This window comes from Oncorhynchus clarkii, chromosome 28 (genome assembly GCF_045791955.1).
Source record: "Oncorhynchus clarkii lewisi isolate Uvic-CL-2024 chromosome 28, UVic_Ocla_1.0, whole genome shotgun sequence".
Classification (NCBI taxonomy): domain Eukaryota; kingdom Metazoa; phylum Chordata; class Actinopteri; order Salmoniformes; family Salmonidae; genus Oncorhynchus; species Oncorhynchus clarkii.
In genome coordinates, this window is record NC_092174.1 from 14,771,556 (window position 1) to 14,793,323 (window position 21,768).

General features: G+C 42.4%; 1 protein-coding gene across 5 annotated transcripts in view; it reads right to left on the reverse strand.

Annotated features, from left to right (window-relative positions):
- The window catches only part of LOC139387442 (protein FAM110B-like), a 46,899-nt gene that overhangs the window by 19,727 nt on the left and 5,404 nt on the right, over positions 1-21,768 (reverse strand). Inside the window, exon 1 of one of the 5 annotated variants that reach the window (XM_071133622.1) lies at positions 7,428-7,553. The exons of 3 other annotated variants lie outside the window; for them this stretch is intronic. The gene's annotated coding sequence lies outside the window, so the exon portion shown is untranslated. Of the gene's footprint in view, positions 1-7,427; positions 7,554-9,898; positions 10,267-21,768 lie in introns of those variants that run through there. One more of the 5 variants, XR_011629168.1, reaches the window with a different exon arrangement.

The window sequence follows — 21,768 nt, forward strand, 5'->3', positions numbered from 1 at the left end:
AAAAATCAAGCTCTCAGCCATGCAATCTCCATAGACAGACATTGACAGTAAAATGGCCTTACTGTAGAGATCAGTGACTTTCAACGTGGCACCATCATAGGAGGCCACCTTTCCAACAAGTCAGTTCATCAAATTTCTGCCCTGACGGAGCTGCCCCGGTCAACTGTAAGTGCTGTTATTGTGAAGTGGAAACGTATAGGAGCAACAACGGCTCAGCCGCAAAATGGTAGGCTACACAAGCTCACAGAACAGGACCACTGAAGCGCGTAAAAATCAAACTGCCTCTGGAAGCGGCTTCAGCACAAGAACTGTTCACTGGGAGCTTCATGAAATGGGTTTCCATAGCCGAGCAGCCGCACACAAGCCTAAGATCACCACGTGCAATGCCAAGCGTCTGTTCAGTTTGGCCATGAGGCCAACTCGAGTCAAAACTTCATCCATTTAAGAATGATGGAGGCGACTGTGTTCTCAGGGACCTTCAATGCTACAGACATTATCTGGTGCCCTTCAACCGCATGGCTTGGTTTTTGCTCTGACATGCACTGTCAACAGTGGGACCATATATAGACAGGTGTGTGCCTTTCAAAAACATGCCCAATCAATTGGATTTACCACAGGTGGACTCCAATCAAGTTGTAGAAACATCTCAAAGATGATCAATGGAAACAGGATGCACCGGAGCTCAATTTTGGTCTCATAGCAAAGGGTCTCAATACTATTGTAAATGTGATATTAACCCCCCCCCCCACCCGGAAATAAGACTAACGTAACAAAATGTGTAAAAAGTTAAGGGGTCTGAATACTTTACAAATGCACTGTATATATACGTGCACCGAACTGCAACGCTGCTGGGTTTTTCACACTCAACAGTTTCACGTGTGTATCAAGAATGTTCTACCACTCCCATGTGGCGCAGCGGTCTAAGGCACTGCATCTCAGTGCAAGAGGCGTCACTACAGTCCCTGGTTTGAATCCAGGCTGTATCACATCCGGCCGTTGGGAGTCCCATAAGGCGGCGCAAAAACTGGCCCAGCGTCGTCCGGGTTTTCCAGGGTAGGCCGTTATTGTAAATAAGAACTTGTTCTTAACTAACTTGCCTAGCTAAATAAAAGGTAAAACAAAAAATATATAAAAATAAAAACACCCAAAGGACATACGGCCAACTTGACAAAAGCATTGGAGTCAACATGGTCCAGCATCCCTGTGGAACGCTTGACACCTTGAGTCCCTGCCCAGACGAATTGAGGCTGTTCTGAGGGTAAAAATAGGGAGTGCAACTCAATATTAGGAAGGCTGTTCGTAATGTTTTGTGCAATCAATATATATATATATAAATTAAGAAAAACCCTGGAATGAGTAGGTGTCTAAACTTTTGACTGGTACTGTACAGTGTGTATATATATATATATATATATATATACATACAGTGCCTTGCGAAAGTATTCAACCCCTTTGAACTTTGCGACCTTTTGCCACATTTCAGGCTTCAAACATAAAGATATAAAACTGTATTTTTTTGTGAAGAATCAACAACAAGTGGGACACAATCATGAAGTGGAACAACATTTATTGGATATTTCAAACTTTTTTAACAAATCAAAAACTGAAAAATTGGGCGTGCAAAATTATTCAGCCCCTTTACTTTGCCAAATACAGGACCATTCTGGAAGAAAACCTGATGGAGTCTGCAAAAGACCTGAGACTGGGACGGCAAAAGACCTGAGACTGGGACGGAGATTTGTCTTCCAACAAGACAATGATCCAAAACATAAAGCAAAATCTACAATGGAATGGTTCAAAAATAAACATATCCAGGTGTTAGAATGGCCAAGTCAAAGTCCAGACCTGAATCCAATCGAGAATCTGTGGAAAGAACTGAAAACTGCTGTTCACAAATGCTCTCCATCCAACCTCACTGAGCTCGAGCTGTTTTGCAAGGAGGAATGGGAAATCTCAGTCTCTCGATGTGCAAAACTGATAGAGACATACCCCAAGCGACTTACAGCTGTAATCGCAGCAAAAGGTGGCGCTACAAAGTATTAACTTAAGGGGGCTGAATAATTTTGCACGCCCAATTTTTCAGTTTTTGATTTGTTAAAAAAGTTTGAAATATCCAATAAATGTCGTTCCACTTCATGATTGTGTCCCACTTGTTGTTGATTCTTCACGAAAAAATACAGTTTTATATATTTGTTTGAAGCCTGAAATGTGGCAAAAGGTCGCAAAGTTCAAAGGGGTTGAATACTTTCGCAAGGCACTGTATATATATATATATATATATATATATATATATATATATATATATATATATATATATATATATATATACACACACACTGTACAGTACCAGTCAAAAGTTTGGACACACCTACTCATTCAAGGGTTTTTCTTAATTTTTTACATTGTAAAATAATAGCGAAGACATCAAAACTATGAAAAAACACATGGAATCATGTGGTAAACAAAAATGGTGTTAAACAGTGCCTGCTGACCAGGTCGCTAGGTGTACGGTGTTTCCTCCGACACATTGGTGCGGCTGGCTTCCGGGTTGGATGCACGCTGTGTTAAGAAGCAGTGCGGCTTGGTTGGGTTGTGTATCGGAGGACGCATGGCTTGTGACCTTTGTCTCTCTCAAGCCTGTACGGGAGTTGTAGCGATGAGACAAGATAGTAGTTACTAACAATTGGATACCACGAAATTGGGGGAAAAAAGCTGGGTTAAAAAAATAAACAAATTTTAAAAAGTAGCCACTTTTTGCCTTGATGACAGCTTTGCACACTCTTGGCATTCTCTCAACCAGCTTCCTAAGGTAGTCACCCTGAATGCATTTCAATTTCTTTCCTTAACGCGTTTGAGACAATCAGTTGTGTTGTGACAAGGTAGGGGTGGTATACAGACGATAGCCCTATTTGCTAAAAGACCAATTCCACGGACAGCAAAGAGCAAAGATAAATGACAGTCCATCAATACTTTAAGACATGAAGGTCAGTCAATACGGAACATTAAGAACTTTGAAAGTTCCTTCTAGAGCAGTCGCAAAACCCATCAAGCGCTATGATGAAACTGGCTCTCATGACGACCGCCACAAGAAACTGCACCTCAGATTGCAGCCCAAATAAATGCGTCAGAGTTCAAGAAACCACTACTAAAGGACACCAATAAGAAGAGACTTGCTTGGGCCAAGAAACACGAGCAATGGACATTAGACCGGTGGAAACCTGTCTTTTGGTCTGATGAGTCCAAATGTGAGATTTTTGGTTCCAACCGCAGTGTCTTTGTGAGACGCGTTGTGGATGATCGCCGCATGTGTGGTTCCCACCGTAAAGCATGGAGAAGGTGGTGTGATGGTGTGGGGGTGCTTTGCTGGTGACAATGTGATATATTTCGAATTCAAGGCACACTTAACCAGCATGGCTACCACAACATTCTGCAGCGATACGCCATCCCATCTGGTTTGCGCTTAGTGGGACTATCATTTGTTTTTCAACAGAACACTGACCCAAAACACACCTCCAGGCTGTATAAGAGGTATTTGACCAAGGAGAGTGATAGAGTGCTGCATCAGATGACCTGGCCTCCACAATCACCCGACCTCAACCCAATTGAGATGTTTTGGGATGAGTTGGACCGCAGAGTGAAGGAAAAGCATTCAAGTGCTCAGCATATGTGGCAACTCCTTCAAGACTGTTGGAAAAGCATTCCTCATGAAGCTGGTTGAGAGAATGCCAAGAGTGTGCAAAGCTTTCATCAAGGCAAAGGGTGGCTACATTGAAGAATCTAAAATATATTTTGATTTGTTTTACACTTTTTTGGTACTACAAGATTCCATGTGTTATTTCATAGTTTTGATGTCTTCACTATTATTCTACAATGTAGAAAATAGTAAAAAATAAAGAAATACCCTTGAATGAGTAGGTGTGTCCAAACTTTTGACTGGTACCTTGTGTGTGGTGCCTGCTAATCTTACAACATTTGCGCACACTGTATATAGATTTTTCTATTGTGTTATTGATTGTATGTTTGTTTATCCCATGTGTAACTCTGTGTTGTTGTTTTTGTTGCACTGTTTTGCTTTAGCTTGGCCAGGTCACAGTTGTAAATGAGAACTTGTTCTCAAGTGGCCTACCTGGTTAAATAAAAGGTGAAATATATATTATTTTTTAAATACAACAAGTCATCCAAATAAGACAGCTTTGGCATGGAAACAGAGCTCGGTCTTATTCAAACAAGCCTTGATACATGTGGCGTATCCTCTACCATGAGCCTGCAGTCAGAGTCGCACGTCTAAGGACATTTAAAGACGCAGCAGTTGCTACATCCATTTTTGGACTTATAAGTGAATAATATGTAGGTCTACTCATTGATTCTTGAAGAATAGAACTTATAAATGCCTCATGAGCTTGTTTTAGTGCCGCTTTAAAAGAGGAACAACATGCTCAACTGTGAAATAGCGGGCAGGTAAAAATATCAATGGTTCAATCCATAAAGTGTTACTCGAATTATGCTCAGGCTTCATTACATCATTTATGACAACACTGAAAGAAAAAAATATCTAAAGATAAAGCCTCAATGAATTTCCATTACACAGGTTCCGCTGCTTTAGATTGACCTCTGCAGCAGTATTAAGTAATACGATTAGGGCTACTCCGCATCTCACCAACACAAACACACACAAGAAAAACAGATCAGCACCGTCTGAAAAGCTCTTAGGGTTATTCATCTACAAGCTCCCAGTGCTGAAACACACACATAAACAACAGTCACTTGACACACGTGCCTGGAAACAGGCTCCCACTCAGACACGATCGCACACGCAGGCATTACCAGATCATGGCATGTGCCTGATTACATTTCATTGGATACAGTGATGACTCGGGTTAGACAATCAATGTGGCCCAGAATCTTGTTACGGACCACACACACACACACACACACACACACACTTTAGGCATTTAGCAGACGCTCTGATCCAAAGGGACATACGGGAGCAAATAGGGTTAAGTACCTTACTCAAGGGCAGTGTCAGATTTTCTCTCTCTCAGCTTGTTGGCTCTGGAATTTGAACCAGCAACCTTTCAGTTACTGGCCCAACCGTCTAACCGCTAGGCTACCTGACCCCGCTCACACCCACCCCTACACACACACACCTCTCTTACTGCCGCCGCTTTCTGCTGAATACTTTTTGCTGACCTTTAGGGAGAGATGAAAACAAAGTCACCCCCCTTTCCTGCCCATGGTTTTCCCGCAGGCACCGAGATGGATGGCCTCCACCAGCAGCAAGGACCCGCAGTGTCAGGATTAAGGGAGGGGGGAGCAGTCCACCTGTCAGACCGTGACATCAGCTGACGCGTGCCACTGACACCTGCAGCACTAGGCAAACACATGCTGCTGAGAGTTAAGATGTTGTAGGCTGCAGCCAGGCTGGTCTCCCGAATGGCGCAGTGGTTTAAGACACTGCATCTCAGTGCAAGAGGCGTCACTACAGTCCCTAGTTTGATTCCCGGCTGTATCACATTCGGCCGTGATTGGGAGTCCCATAGGACAGAGCACAATTGGCCCATCGTCGTTAGGGTTTGGTCGGGGTAGGCCATCATTGTAAATAAGAATTTGTTCTTAACTGACTGGTTAAATAAAACAAACAAAAAATGACATTTAAAAAGCCAGGCCTAGGCAATATATTCCACTGATGGTGTTTTCAGTTTTTTCTATGTAATATGACCTCTGTTTAAAACAATAATTTGACCTTCTCTCGCTCCCTTTCTGTAGGATGTTTATAACCCCTCTTTCACCCCTTTCCCTCTCTAATCTGATTATGGGCATTCAGTGGACTGTTACTATAGTCAGACGTGAGGGTGAGCCAGGCAGGGTATCAGCAGCAGTATTATATTTTCAGAAATGGAATCATCAGGAGACGAAGTGAAGCAGCCATTCTTTTCATAATGTTGCCGAGAGGACAGACACAATGATCTCAATCCAGCCCCCGTAGACAGACCGAGCCTGTCCTTACGGTGTGCGTACATGCGTTCAATGTTTATGCGCTAAGTGCGGAGAGCGGCAGGCTTACTGGTGTTGTCCATGTGATATCAGAGCCTTAGTAGGGTAAGACTTTTTGTTCTTATTTGGGTTTTTGCATGCTCTGATTCCAGACTATTTTTATTGCACCCAAAAAAGGAATTCAGAACCCAACGTCAGCCCCAGTGTCCCTATATGTAAGTTTGTGTGTGTGTGTGTGTGTATGTAGACTAGTCAGCCAGAACATAATGGCGACGGAAAGTGTCTGCCTGCCATGACCTCACAAAGCAGTGAATGCAAGTGTAACAGCACTCCAGAGCACGTGTGTGTGTGGTGTCGCGTGTGCAAAGATACAGCACGACCCTGTAGGATCGGCTAGGTCTACGTAAAAACATTTTTCCCCCCTCTTCTTTTAAGATTTTCCTTTTGCACAGTGACCCAACATTCTCAAGAGTCATTGCACTAGTTCAAGCAAGCAGTAAGACGTATGCCCAGAACATCCGTCTTAAGACTCTCCCTAACAGTAACCATACCTGATGGTTCAGTTCATTATTAACATGTGTGAGAACTGGGGAGCCTTCTGTGCAACAAAGGACCTACAGAACCACAGGAAAAGAACCATCCGTGTAGTAAGAGCCAATACAGGGATCCCTTAGTGAGGTGAGTCATGTTATTTCGACTGGAGGCCCATGCAGGCGGATTATCTTCTCTTGTTAAAAAGGAGGTTAGTCCCGATCAATCAGCTGCATGGTGATTCATCCGTCATGTAAACCAGCACAGACACTCAACAATAAAAGAGGAGATCAATCTCCGCCTCCGTATTTTATGACGTCTTTAACCGTCTGCTTTAATTGAAAACTGAAGGAGAGAAGGACGCCCCCCCTGTGCTGTGACAGTTGTACTGGTCACACATTTGAGCCACACTGAAATCGAGATCGACACGACAGTCAAGTGGTATCTAGAGGTTAAAAGGGTGTGAGAAAATAACACTTCTCGCACATAAATAATACAGAATTCAACTATAGGCTATGGAGTAAAACAAATATCAAGTTGACTGAATGTGTGTCAATGTCATGCACTTTCTTGCAATGTTGTAGCTATTTTGCCTAAGACTGAAAACCCCTGAATATTGGTTTGAACATGGCCATGAGACTGACATTCTTGGAAAGGGACTTAAGGCTTAGCCATAGATACTGGTACACTGGCAGGAATTCAAGGGTGAAGATAGACCTGTGTAGGGCCTATAGCAATTCCTAAATAGTCACAACAGCTCTACTAGCCTGTATAAAAATAAAAACTTTAAACACCGTCAAACTATGTGCCACATCTTACTAGGAAAATAAACATTCCTAACAGGTTGTTGTCCTAACACCTTGCCTGATACAAGAAACAAGCAAATTAGCAGACAAACTTACTGCTTGAGCAGCTCTTCTTGGCAGCCCAAATGTTGACAAGCACTTTCCAGAGCTGCCGTATCAGGAAACACAGAATCACGGTACACATCGTAGACTTGCGTCCTTCATAAGGGTGCCCGAATTGGAGCCTTTTACAACCCAAATGGTACAACCACACATAGGAAAATAACTGAGTAGGACATGAGAACCTGCTGTCAGACCCCATTAAACTAATACAGTCTGATCTATCTGCCACCTTAATCACAGCTTAACATCCTGCCCCGGGCCAGCTAATGCTAATGCTAATGCTAGCCAAACCATGTGGCAAGACCCTTATGACCAGATTCGGCAAGGCCCTTGTTTAACCTCAACAAGTCAACACAGAAAAGACAAGCAAAGGTATCGTATTCTTTATTTTGAGCACGGGAAGGATAAGATCACTTAGACATTCTGATAAGGTGCACGAGAGAGAAATAATCCTCTTGTTGCAGCCCTCAACACAGATTAGGCCAATGACTCTCAGGGTAATGTTCTCTGAAGAGATAACGACATAACAAAAGGCCAAAACTTGAGTTAACCTTGACCCTGTCCACAGGTCCGAAAGACTACATGAGGTGAAGCCTGAGGAACACACCCAGATTGACAGCCAGATAAGAGAACACTCAGACCAGAGAATGAGGATCCCAACTGAGTTAAGACGCACAATGCAAACCGCTTTCTATTTACACTGGCAAAGTTAGCACGGTTCATTTGAAACAAACTGGTGTGGGCTAATATCATTATAAAAATAACAGAAATCTTCAAAAGAGAAAATGAGAAACTTCAAACGCGGTCATTCAGGCCACCCTGTACCTGACCTCGCTAGCCTAATTGCTTCTCCAAATTCAGCAATCCACTTTTTGCATAACCTGACCCTGCTTTTTTGACTACCCTTCAGAGCCCTTTCACTCTAACACTCAGGGTAAAAGCTGCCCATAAGCACAGACCTAGCAGCAGCTGGCTTCCATAAAATCCTAACCTGAAGCATTTTGGGAGAAAAGCTTAAGTCAGTGTCTGTATGAGCAACTGCATCCTACTTAAAGCCCTACTCCCCGAACTATGAGAGACAACCTGATCGACCAAGGTGGACCCATGTACTAATGTACTAGCCTACATTTAGCCTTCCCTCCAGACATAGGGTCCATTAGCCAAAATAGTTGAGTATTAACTTGAACAGGATGTTTTTTTATGGCAGAGAAACCTATTTGGCTGAGGGGACCTGTATCCACCAACCTGAATAAGTGTAATCCTCTTGTTTTGGATCCCCGGAAAGTCTGTAGTCTGGACGACAGTCAGTCTTCATCCCAGGGGACGTCCAAGCAAAACTGAAGATAGGCGTTTTCACATATTGAGGGCGTTGCTGAGCAAAAGATACTGTATATGGTACATTTTTACAGAGAACACTTGGCATCCAGTCAATTCATATTTTCAACTATTTTGTCAGCGTCGTGCTTGATGCAGCAGTTTACCTCAGGAAAACCAATAGTAGATGGACAGTGGTCAGTGGACACCACCTAAAAACGAATCATCGTCTTTAAAGACAACTGGCCTCGTTATGACCTACGTAAGAGTGACTGACTGTGAAACAAAGGTCAGATGATGCGGAAACAAAACAAAAATAGTTAAAGAGTACTACTGTACCAGGTACTACGTCCCCACCCCCGTTCAGAGGATTTGGGTCACCCTTTAATCCCATCGTCAGACTGATCTCACTGACCCTGGGGTTAATTCACCAAGATCGACTGTACAGCACCGTAATCACTGCCTATTGTCCCAATACACCGGGTTACGGAGTTCACGGAGGAAGATCAGACAAAAATGTCCCATTCACAAATAATAGGCTAACAAAACAACCCTGGCTCAACTCAGAGGGCTAATAACTAGGGACAAATGCACACAAGCTCAAAACGAAAGCAGAGCCTTCCTGAAACAGCCGTGGTCTCAGTCTGAAAGTCTTAGAGAGACAACCGGATCATGGACCCAAAAGGTCTTAAGATTAAGAGGTTACGATGCTATACCACAGATAAACAGTATGGGTGAAGCAGGGGTACTGTAGTGTACCATGACGTGACCTCAGAGTAATCCTACAGACAGGGTTGGGGACCAGTCAGTCCGGAGGCAGAACAGAAACAGCTCATTTCTTCTTTCTCTTTTTATTGAGTTAAAATGGAAGTAAGCTCAATCCTGTCCCAGGAAGAACTGTCTCCACTAAGAGCAGTTCTGTCAAATATTTTGACTACAGAGGATGCACACTGGTAGGTGGAAGGTGGGTTTTTGTCTGGGTTCTTTCTCCTATTACTGTTATATATTCCCTGGTAAATACTGCAGAGATCACAACTCATCGTCATAACAACACCAGCAAGGATCTCTTTGTCCCTAAGTTACTGGATACGGGCAGGTGGAGTTGTGACTGGAAAAAGAGAGGGAGGCAACATTAGGGGCAGGGATACTGATACTGTTCTTTGGGCATCTTTATTTTACATTGAGGGACGACAGCAAAGCACATAACAAAATAGGTTTATGGAGGAGCAGGCTGGGTCGGGGAGGGGGCAGAGAAGAACAAGTTCTAACTGGTTCAAGGTCAAGGGCTCTTTCAGCTACAAGTCCGCTACAAGACGGGAAAACATAGTTGCAAGTCATAGTTAGGACAGGTCTTCAGTTGTCAACAACACCTGGAACGAGAAGTCCTACTGAAGATAGGAGTCTATTGAAGAGCACCGGGTGTGTTCACCTGTATGCATCCACCTGCCATGACAGGCCCTTTAGTTCTCGGATTCTGAGATTCTGCTGCTACAGCTGAGGTTACAGGATGCCTCAGGTGCTGAAGGAAAAACAATAACAACAGATGTAGGTTATTTGCCACAAATTTCAAGTCATTTTTGTCAATGGACAAAACATTTGTAAAATCAGGCACCATTTTTTTTCTCTCCTGTATTTCATTTATCGGCAGCAATGTAGAGTCTGGTTTCAGCAAAAATGATAAAGAATGTTCCAACACTTGGACAAGGCTGACTTAATTCGAAACCTAAAACAATTTGCCCTTACAGGTAGAGAGCAGTTAGTGACTTTATCCGAATACTGTCAATGTCTCAATCGTCCGCAGTGCTACTGTAGACACGGCTCTTCTCTATCCCTCTGCACTGCTTGTTTGCGTTTGGGAAATAGGGAACTGCTCGTGACCTGGCACCCTTCAACTGTTCCTGTGGCGACCTTTGGTTGAGACCATCTGCTCAGGCTTGGTACAATAGGGCCGTCTCATCAGTACCTTCTGGCGGGTCGTTCACACTCACAGCAGTGCTGCTGTATAATCCCCCTTCATTCGACTTGATGTTGGAATAATCTCACGACTCCGGTAGCAATCCCAGCCATCTGTAAATAAGCCTTTACACAACACCCAGACAACGACGGAGGACAACAAACAAATACACCTTACAGGGTGCAGATAAATAAAGCAGAGTTACAGGGTAATACTGCTACTTCCTGTTTGGCACAAAGCCTTTGTAAACAAGACGTTTAATCTCAAGGGAATCACCATTAACATTAACATTTTAAAGGTTATATGAATGTCACAAAACATCTAAGATAGGGGTTCCCAAACTTTTTCACTCAAAAAAGTGCGACGTCTATTTGGCACAAGTTCTGTCGATGACAAACTGTTCACACCCCTCTTGTTGGCGGAGAACATTTTAAAGCAAACCTCATGCAATTCTACACATTTTGTGATGTATTATGTGTTCATGTGATATCTGAGTGACTCAAACATTACAGCAAAATCAATGGGCTAAAAGACCTAGCTAAAAAAACGTTAGCTGACATAGACTAGTTGATCTGGACATTTCTGACAAGTTATAAATAGTTCTCTGAGGTCTGCAATGACGAGAGGAAAACTGATGATGCACTACCCAATTTCAAAATTGCACCTTGTGCATTCTACTATTAGAATGGCTCGCCCCCCACAGTTTGTGAACCACGGATCTAATACACAGCCATGAATGTCACACAAATAGTCCAGCCCTATGTAGGCCTATCAGGGTTTGTTGTTTCTTAGAGGGTGAAAACAGTCGAGAGTGGCATTTGACCTCATGCATATGAACAGGTCTGCCTGAGAGACCTCTAGAGAGACAGCCTGAGACCCAGGAAGGGTTAACGCCAAGCAGAAGCAGGGCAAAGGTGAGGCATAAGCGCAACCTCAGCAGGACAAATGTCACTCCGGATCTAATCCTAAGACTATACACTGCCAAGGCTTCGGGACTTTGAAAATCAGTCAGTGTGTGCACAAAGGGACGTGATGTGCACCCTCACATAACAGCACAGCAGAACTCAAGCAGCTTACAAGTACACTCACTAAAATGAAAAGGTCTTGACCTACATCCCAGAAAAAAGGAGGTTCCTGAATGTCCCTGAAAGTAGCTCTCCTCGCAATCAAGCACAAATGAACAGACTGCGTCTGCCTAGGAGTCCGTGTGGAGGGCTCTACACTAGTGCTGAGCGATTATCCAAAATGTCAAACAACTAACTGACAAATGTGGTTCAATTATTTGAATTCCATTTTGTTTGGGTTTGGGTTTTTTCTGCGAGCTCAATGCACACATTGCAGTTTCTCTAAAGATAAATCAAATCAAATCAAGCTAAAACTGTGCGGGCCAATATTCTACATAGTTTAGAGGAGAAAATGTGGTAATTAACTACACTGACCATAATCCATTGCGCACCTACTTATCCGGTCTGTGCGTTTCCTTTATGGCTGCTATGTTAGGTTAGTGAGAGGCAGACAAGGAGAGGGAGAGAAGAGACATCGAGAGGGACAGAGAGCGGTTGCTTCACGAGGTATCTCTACCTGAAAATACATTATCCAAGTGACTGATAGAAGGTATTCAGCAGTCATAAAAGTATACCTTATTTACTTTGAAGGACGACTGAAAATCAGACAGCATAGGAAGCAGCTCTATAGAGATGAGATGACTTGGAATGAAATAACAAAAAGTAATCGAATATACACAACAAATGAAATAGTTTATTAAAGATTTGTGAATAACTTATGGTTAATAAGTGATAAGCAGTCATGGGCAGTCACTACCATCATGGGACTTTTATTAATTGTTATATTTTTGAGAAATCAAACCACATAATGCATAGTGCATTTAATTTTTACTGTGATCATTTTTTGTATAATCTAACCAAAACTGACCTCAAAAAGCACTAATGGCTCAGCACTACTCAACATCAATGTGTTAGTACAATATGCAGATGTTCAGTTGGCCTATTTGCCAGAGCTCAGGTGTGTTTGATTGGCATGTTATAATGTGTTGGATGGTTATTAGGGGTATCTGGGGTTTTGTAGTCAAATTGCCATCTGGGACACCTCACACTGGTGAGTGTTAGGCCACATGATCAGACCAGCTAGTTCTCTTGTTTCTCTGGAGGCAGACGCACTCGACTAAAAAATATTTGTTTAAACTGCAGGTAGGGCAACCGTTGACTGGAGGCAAAAGACAGAACAAACAGACATGTTCACCCAGTGTGGAAAATGCCTGCTGGGTCCACGACGCAGCTGCGGCTCCTCTCCATTGATGTGTCAGGAATCAGACAGATGGGTTTCATGCGAATCCTCCGCCTCCAGAGGATTCACATGAGCAGGGGAAACATGAGACTAGTGCCACACTATCAAAACCCGAGAGACGAAACGACCGCCCCACTATCACAAACGAGCCTATAAACGTGACTTAGTAGACTACACACTAACACAACAGAAACATTATCAGAACTGAAACGGCCACACTATAATTACGCAATAAGGCCAGAGGAGGTGTGGTATATGGCCAATATACCACAGCTAAGGGTCGTTCTTAGACACGACAACGCGTAGCAGTGAAAAGTCCTTTGTTTGGGTATACGGTCTGATATACCACATCTTTCAGAAGAAAAAACAAAAAAAACAAACAGCATTCTGGGCTCGAACCACATGGTTTATCATCTCCGATATGATACGACATACACAACATGACACAGACATAAGCTACGCCATCACAACCAATAGCCGCAATACTACAACCCTAACTTGACAGCACACGGCCACATTATCACGTCGCTTAACCTGCCAGAGCATTCAAATGATCCAAAATACATGTTATCTCCATCGCAATCTCAGAAGTAGCCCAGCTAACTCAAACATAAATCAGGCTAGCTGAGATGACAGCCACACTAACTATAACTGTGGTACTATTCAACCTAGCCATTATCATGCACTGTAAACAGTACATTTACTCAGGTCTGAGATAAGTCACCATCCTAACTTACAACCAGCAGAGAACATTCCCGAACAACAGCAGCAGCTGCAAGGTTTTTATCACAGCTTGTTTTAATGCATTGAGCATCCGCCAGATAGCCGCCATCACACCAGGCCCATTGTAATTAGTATAGTCAGAGAGGATTCTGGTCAACCTTCAAGGTCCCCACCGTCTACAGTGAATGCCCCCTCCCCAAAGTGTTTGGACTGTTATTTCTCTCCTCCTCCACCCTTCTCCCTTCCGAGTGCCAGCTTTATACCAGTCTCAGTAAAACTCCACTGCTACTTTAAATCCATTGGTGAGAAGTGGGGGTCCAGCTGAAAGCTGACGTGCTTTATTACACACACCCTTCTCCCTCGCTCTTTACCCTACCCTCTCTCCCCGTTTGTCTGCTCCCTCATGGCTCATATCAGTGGAGCTGTCCTAGTGAACGCTGTCTGACCCAGTCTCTTATCTACTGATCCTCAGACTGCAAACTAACATACCTCAGCCACTGTACCATGTAGGCCTACTCGTGTACAAGAGTGCACTATTGTTTGAGTACAGAAACAGAGGTTTTTTTGGTTAGCAGGATTTACCCCCACTGTAGATACACTGACTAAACACAACTGCTCTAAGAGATGCTGCTATGACTGTAATTTGTGCACATTTCCAGGAACCTTGACTATTTGATGCCACTGCCAGTGGCAACCACACCTTGACTCCAAATGTCCATGACACAAACATAGCCAGCTGCACACTCAACAAGTAAGGCCCAAATAATTAAGTCTTAACAAATGTCCTCATCAAAACGTGGGGCGTCTCGCTGACCACCACATCATGTCTGATTAGTCACGACTGACTTGGTCTCTCAGCATGTCACTGGCAACCTCCAGCCCTGGGGCAGAGAAAGGACCTGCCTGCATTATAGAAAAGAGGAAATGTGGTACAGGTGCTGTCGAACATGGCAATCCACTAGCTTTTTGATGTGTGATATGTATTCCAAGGACCCCAGACTAACCTCTGTACCAGTCACCATAAGCTGCTTTGCGTCTCTTGAGATCAGTAGTAGATGGAATGGACCACCATGTACATCATAGATTTCCCTCTGCTATTTCATATAGACAAAGGCATAATCTGTTAGGCCTAAACCTTATTGAGTGGCAAGTGATTATGCTACAATATAATAACCAAAATCACCACAGGCAAGTCTAAACTTCAGATGGCTACTATGGTCTTTGGTCCTGATCTGAAAGCTCTGGACTGGTGAAATATAATTTCCAGTAGGCATCCAGCATCTTCCTTTCATGATTCACCTACCTTATCTTTTCAGATTAGTGCAGATGAAGAGGAGAGTGAGGGGGAAAGGAAGCTTCTTATAGACCATTAAGATGCACCCAATTTTACATCAGACAAGCAGGATGAGGGGGGCCTACCATGGGGGATACAAGTAGTAATGGAGAGAAATACCGATTTTTACATATCGCAATATTATTTTGAATGACATAGATACTTTGACTCCATGTCAATTATTATAATATTGTATTTTGCTAGGTAGCGTTAGCTGGCGCTAATTGGCTGTACCTGAGACAAAACTCTGGTATTTTTCATCCTATAGCTTATCCTCCATCTTCTTTTTGAATAGTGAGCCAACAGGTTTTCAGCGTTTTTTTCCCCATGACTGATCAAAACTCATTTTCTCGTGCTCTCTGGTCCCTCTGCAGCAGACATATAGTGAGCAATATGTTTGGAACATCAAATCGCAATATCGAATCGCAATACATACAGAATGGTGAGAATCGTAATAGATATCGTATGGGCACCTAAATATTGTGCTAATATCGTTTTGCGAGGTCCCTGGCAATTCCCAGCCCTAGATACAAGGCCTGGCTGTCTCTGTTCATGTCTCTGTTCAGGCTGTCTCTTTCAACAACAAAAAAACAGCAGAAACGCAACCTTTCACAGCTGGTGCAGATCTTACTACTCAGCAGGACGCCAAGCAATAAAACAGAATGTTGAACATAAAACATCAACATCCCAAAAGACCTGCCCCTCTCTCCTGGGGAAGAACATGAACTTTGGAGGAAAAAAATGTTTAAAAAAAAAGGTGGGAAAGTAGGCTTACAAAAGTTCTCAACCCTCTGGTCCGTTGACCAACGCCGGTCCTTGTGATGTAGCTTCCTGCTCTATCAGATAGGGAGATGACACTATTTCATCAGCTCTCAAGAACTAGTTTTAATCTCAGGTACAAGGCCAGTCCCTGGCACAGAAAAGGTTGATGAACACAGGTCCACTCAGCCCCTCGTTGGAATGCTGGTCTTTTACATAATACTCATACTCTTAGTAGTCTGCTGATTCTCAGAGTAATATGATGTAAAGATTCTCGTGTGATTTGCAGATTGTTCCAGGTCAGGCATTTGCAGCAGCTGAGAGCTTCACTTCTAAAGATCGCTTCAAGCAAACTAAATGTCATCAAAATCCCACTTCATCGTGTGAATCAGACTCACCTCCGCTTCGCATATCGCTGGAATGAAGACAAAGCAGGGAGATGTATCCATGTTTGAGAAAGAAACTCGCCCTGGCTAACCTACCATCTAGGGCTGGGTTATATGAACAAAAAATAATATCTTGATTTTTTCAAACTTATGGGTGATTCACAATATACAGTTCAAGTTTACATACACTTAGACCTGAGACCATTCATGTGTGGGGTTGCTTCTCAGCCAAGGGAGTGGGCTCACTCAATTTTGCCTAAGAACACAGCCATGAATAAAAGAATGGTACCAACACATCCTCCGGGAGCATCTTTTCCCAACCATCCAGGAACAGTTTGGTGACGAACAATGCCTTTTCCAGCATGATGGAGCACCTTACCATAAGGCAAAAGTGATAACTAAGTGGCCCGGGGAACAAAACATCAATATTTTGGGTCCATGGCCAAGAAACTCCCCAGACCTTAATCCCAATGAGAACGTGTGGTCAATCCTCAAGAGGCGGGTGGACAAACAAAAACCCACAAATTCTGACAAACTCCAAGCATTGATTATGCAAGAATGGGCTGCCATCAGTCAGGATGTGGTCCAGAGTTAATTGACAGCATGCCAGGGCGGATTTCAGAGGTCTTGAAAAAGAAGGGTCAACAACTGCAAATATTGACTCTCTGCATCAACTTCATGTAATTGTCAATAAAAGCCTTTGACACTTGTGAAATGCTTGTAATTATAATTCAGTATTCCATAGTAACAAATGACAAAAAATATCTAAAGACACTGAAGCAGCAAACTTTGTGAAAATTAATATTTGTGTCATTCTCAAAACTTTTGACCACGACTGTATATCTAGATTTTATGTTATCTCTAAATAAGCTTTGTTGTACAATTAAAGGTCAAATACACTGCATTTCAAACAGTCAACAATAATCTAATGAATTCAGGGCTTCTTCAAATTATACCTTGGCTAAATAGAAGCCTTCCACAACCAAAACTCTGCCTATGTAAATGCCCTTTGTGTTACAAATGTAACCAGAACCATGCAACCATTCACATCTTGTAGCAGGCATTATAGAAAATGACCACAGGTCTCAAACAATCTCTCAAGCACAAGCCCACCTGCTAGGACGTAGCCAGTTAATCTTTATATTTAAAGTTTAGCCAACTTCGATCTATTTGCTAGTTAACAAGGCAGAACAGTTGAATTGTTATGAACACACCCTTCTGTCCTTCAACTGTTTGAACAGCAGGCTAGCTTGTCCACTTTGTTCAGATGTTGAAATCAAATGGCCTACCTTCTTTCTCAGAATAAGTTGCCAAATCCTTTGTGTTTTATAAATATGCAATAAGCATAAAAAACTGACTAGGCAGCTTGTATAACAGTCTTTGGCTAAAATGCTACAAGTGGTACGTGCTACCCCAATGCTGTGCGCGACAAACTGAGAATTCATTTTCCAGAATCAATGTTCATTGATACTCCTGTTTTATTAGTGTCTACTATGAGCTCAATTTGAGGAGTTGAGGGTATGGTTAGAAAAGTTAACGTCTCCTCTGTTACAGTAAAATAACGTCTCAATGTGTTGGTGTCCGTATGACCCATTCTGTTGGACCAATTCTCAAATGCAAACAGTGAGTTGAGACCGCTTGTCAGAGAGGAAGAAGTGATCTCTCATCTTTGTTGTGCGAGTGTAAGGGGGAGGGGCTTGATGTCTGTGTGTAAACAGAGGAAGAGGTGAGGTAAGGTTTCACTCTCGCCAAAATCTGTCCAAAATAAGCCCAATGCATTTTTATGGGCTTATTTTGGACCTACCTTGTCGCCTGCCTTGCCGCCTTTGGGACAACGACTCCCATTGTTAGGGCGGAGAGATGAGCATCTTGTCATTATATACAGATCTCTGGTGTAAATGGGAAGGTGAACACAGCACAGAAGGAGCAAAGACGATGAGACCAAAAAGATAACATGGGAACAAGCGGACATAAATGCTCATTAAAAAAATAAAATACGATATAGGTACCTTGCAATATAGGTATTTGGAATATTGCGCAAAAAAACATACATTTGAATTAATCTAATTAATTCAATATATCTTGCAGCCCTAGATCCCATCGCTGCAGGCACAAGGTCAGGCCTGGAGGATGACGACCCACTCATCACTATCAAGATATATTTTCACACTGTGTGACCAATTCATCTTTCGCATGCGCTCTACTTGTCCCCGTTTGGAACACTTGACATTATTTGTCTCTTTACCAAAACATGCAAACACTATCCGATAGAATCCATAGCAAGCAGTGTACTGGAATGACATTCTGATTAAATGAAATTTAATTCACTCATGTTATGGGAGGCCCAAAATAACTGAATGCCCCCCCCCCCTAATAAACAATGAATATGACCGCATTGAGGCATGTCACTGTGCTTCTATGGCTATATGCCACTGCATACTTCACTTGATCATTTAGCAAACAGTACAGCTCATAATCCTGTGCCTTTATCACAGTCAATAAACCCATATTTTAGCTTTATTTGATAGTTTTTATAATATTCTTCTTTCCCTCCATTGTTTTTTAAACTCCATATACAAACTTATACGAACAATGACTACATCTCATCTGCCCAGACCTGCATGCTCACACCCCCATCCCTAGTGCCTGCATTAGTGTTTGCCACATAGCCTTAAATTGTACCAATTTGGTTTTTCTAGGTCACCCATGATGTTTCAATAATACATCTTTGGATTTTTCCATTGTGTTAATGATTGCGGATTGATTGATGTCCACGTTTTTAGCAGACGTTTTTCAAGATGAGAAGAGAATCGTCCAGCCCATTGGGTTTCTCACTACACCTCCATAATGCCATGTCTTGAAATATGCAATCAGACAAATTAAAAAGATGTTTATATTGTAATACATCTGACAACTTTCAGCTCCGCCCATAACTTTTGGGCTTTATAGTATTCCCAGAAAGCATGGATTATTGAGTCATTATTAGTTTAACACTGAAGACATGACTATGCCGTTGTGCTGTAGAATTTGTGAATTTTGTCTCTCGTATAATACATTCTATACATTAGTTTATACTGCATTAAGCAAGCGTACATTTTCTTTAACTGTAATTTTGTTAGTTATGTTCTAACATTCCCTCCATCTTGTGCCAACATCAGTTTGTTTTAAGTCCCAGAAGTTAAAAAAGTGTATTTTTTTTCTAAGGGATTGTCAGTTGGATAGGCTCTCCGCAAGGTTTTGCATATCTTCCTTATCATATGAACATCCTTTCTGACTCAAATAAGATTCCATCAAGGTTGCTCTGATATCCAAAAGATTTCTAATCGAAATTTCCTGATATGTAACTTTTTGAAACTATATACATTGGTCAGTCCAAAATAGCTTTTTAATTCTGTCATGGAAATACATTTATATTTTAGCTTTAAAAATGATAAACTTCCTCATGGCAAAATGTGTACAATAGCATGAGATCAGCTATAAAACTGCAGATTTCCCTTTGCCCCGTGGCAAAATGTGTAGAATTGCAGAAAATTCCCAAAACACGTATGGGACATGTCTTGATTGATGCATGTCTCAGTGGACTAATCCATTGTGGAAGCCGCAGGGATGGCATACCAATAGTACATTTACCGTTAATTCACATAATTTCTAATCTACAATGTTTGTTTGGATACCGTCATTTCTGTTAATGCATTCAATATATTACTATTATTTTACTGTTCTCCATTTTGGAGTGGACATGTTGTATGCAGAGAACACATACTAGGCTACACTTGTGAGAAACACGTTTTGGTTTATTTCATTCCATTTACGAGGTCATTCATTGTGTTTTGTTTGGAGCGCTCCTGTCAATGTTGACTAAGGACGCACACCTGACTACGCATAGAAGTAGGCCTAGGCTACCTGGCTTGAGTGCACATGTAGGCGTATAAATGTGCCCATTTGGGGATCTGACAGTATTTCTGTCTTAACTCACCACCACTAATGAGCTGTGGAGATTCTCAAAGTAACTTTTTCTTCACCTCAAACAGCAAGTAAACAAAGTCTGTTTTTACATCCATTGAGAATGACAATAGTTCCCTCAATGTAGCCTATTTGAAAAATCTTTCCAGCTCGCTCCCTTTCGATAGCCCGTCATGCTCTGATCCATGCTCTGATCCGGTGGAAATGTCATAAAATAGGCCTACCTGATTACTTCTTATCCCGTGCGCAAATAGCCTACAGCTGTGTCTGTCCAGAGCTCACTGGCAGGGGAAACTCTTGAGGGTCTAGAATATTTTATACAATGTTGCAAGTTTGTTAGCTTACGGCTGGACCAAGTTGAAGTTTCAAGTTTATACATTAAGTGATGCAAGTGGCATTTCCCGTATGTTTGATGAGGATCTCCATATTACAAATGTACGGTCCCTTACTAGACGTCCGTGGGTGTTTTTTAAATCAACCAACCGCCTCTCGGTCGTCCCCCAGGGCCCGGTCTTCCTGGAAGTCATCAAATGAAGACTCTAGGACATTTGGTTTCCGCGTTATATTTTTGTACAATTTTGAGACATTTTTCTGCTGTACTGGAAAATTCCACCAGGTGGCAACTGGCTGTATATTGCAAATGGACAAAACATCACCAAATGGACATGGCAGTTTCTCGTAAACTGAAAAGACTTCGAAGACGAAATTCGGTGAGCACAGGTTTAGCCAAATGTACTTTTAGCCCAGAAACAAGATGTCGTTGAGGCCTCAATGCTCTTTGAGTTAATGCCCATTTTCTGGGATTAAAGGTTGAAAACGGTAATACAGTGCTAATTTGACAGCTTCACGTCAAAGTACATAAACCTACAGTGTAAGGAAAAATAGAATCAGCCATTTATCTAAAGTCCGTTTGATGATGGTTAAACAAAATCGTTTTTTAAAAGTTATAGATCAAGTTACGGCAGGTTTCGGAGCTCTACGTGATTTCTGTATACACACACACACAGTCAATGTGGAGTGACACTGTGGGGCTTACGGACACACAGAGCCTGCAATAGTTACCTGCGTACGAACCATCACAGAACCGTCAGACCTAGAGCTCTGAAACTTCATAACTTCATTCGGTAGTGCACGGTGAGTTTTGTGGCTCTAGAAGGTTCTCAGGCTGAGAAACAGCCTTGTCCATTTGCAATAACTTCCATTCCTTGTTAACGTCGCGAAAATGATGAGAAGTCCCAGAATCACAAGAGACGGACCCTAAAGTTTCTGTCCAATAGCTCTTTCAGGGACCCCGTAGCAACGCCTGGAAAATGTGAATTTTCAGCACTAAATTAAGGTTGCTGGTCGGTCTACGAATGACCTATCGAGACAAAATTCGGGATTCGGGGTCGCCTCAGCTAGGCATACACATAATGTCAGAACTGGACCCTGGATTCACAGCTCGAATGAACCTGTTTTTTTATGTTTTTTTATGGTTTTAACAGAATGCGCTATGAATTGTGGGCCGACTCTGAAATATGTGATAGTTTGCTTCTAAAAGAGTTGGACAAAGTGAGTTTGGTGTCAGTATGTATAAGTTTGGTGTCAGTATGATATCTT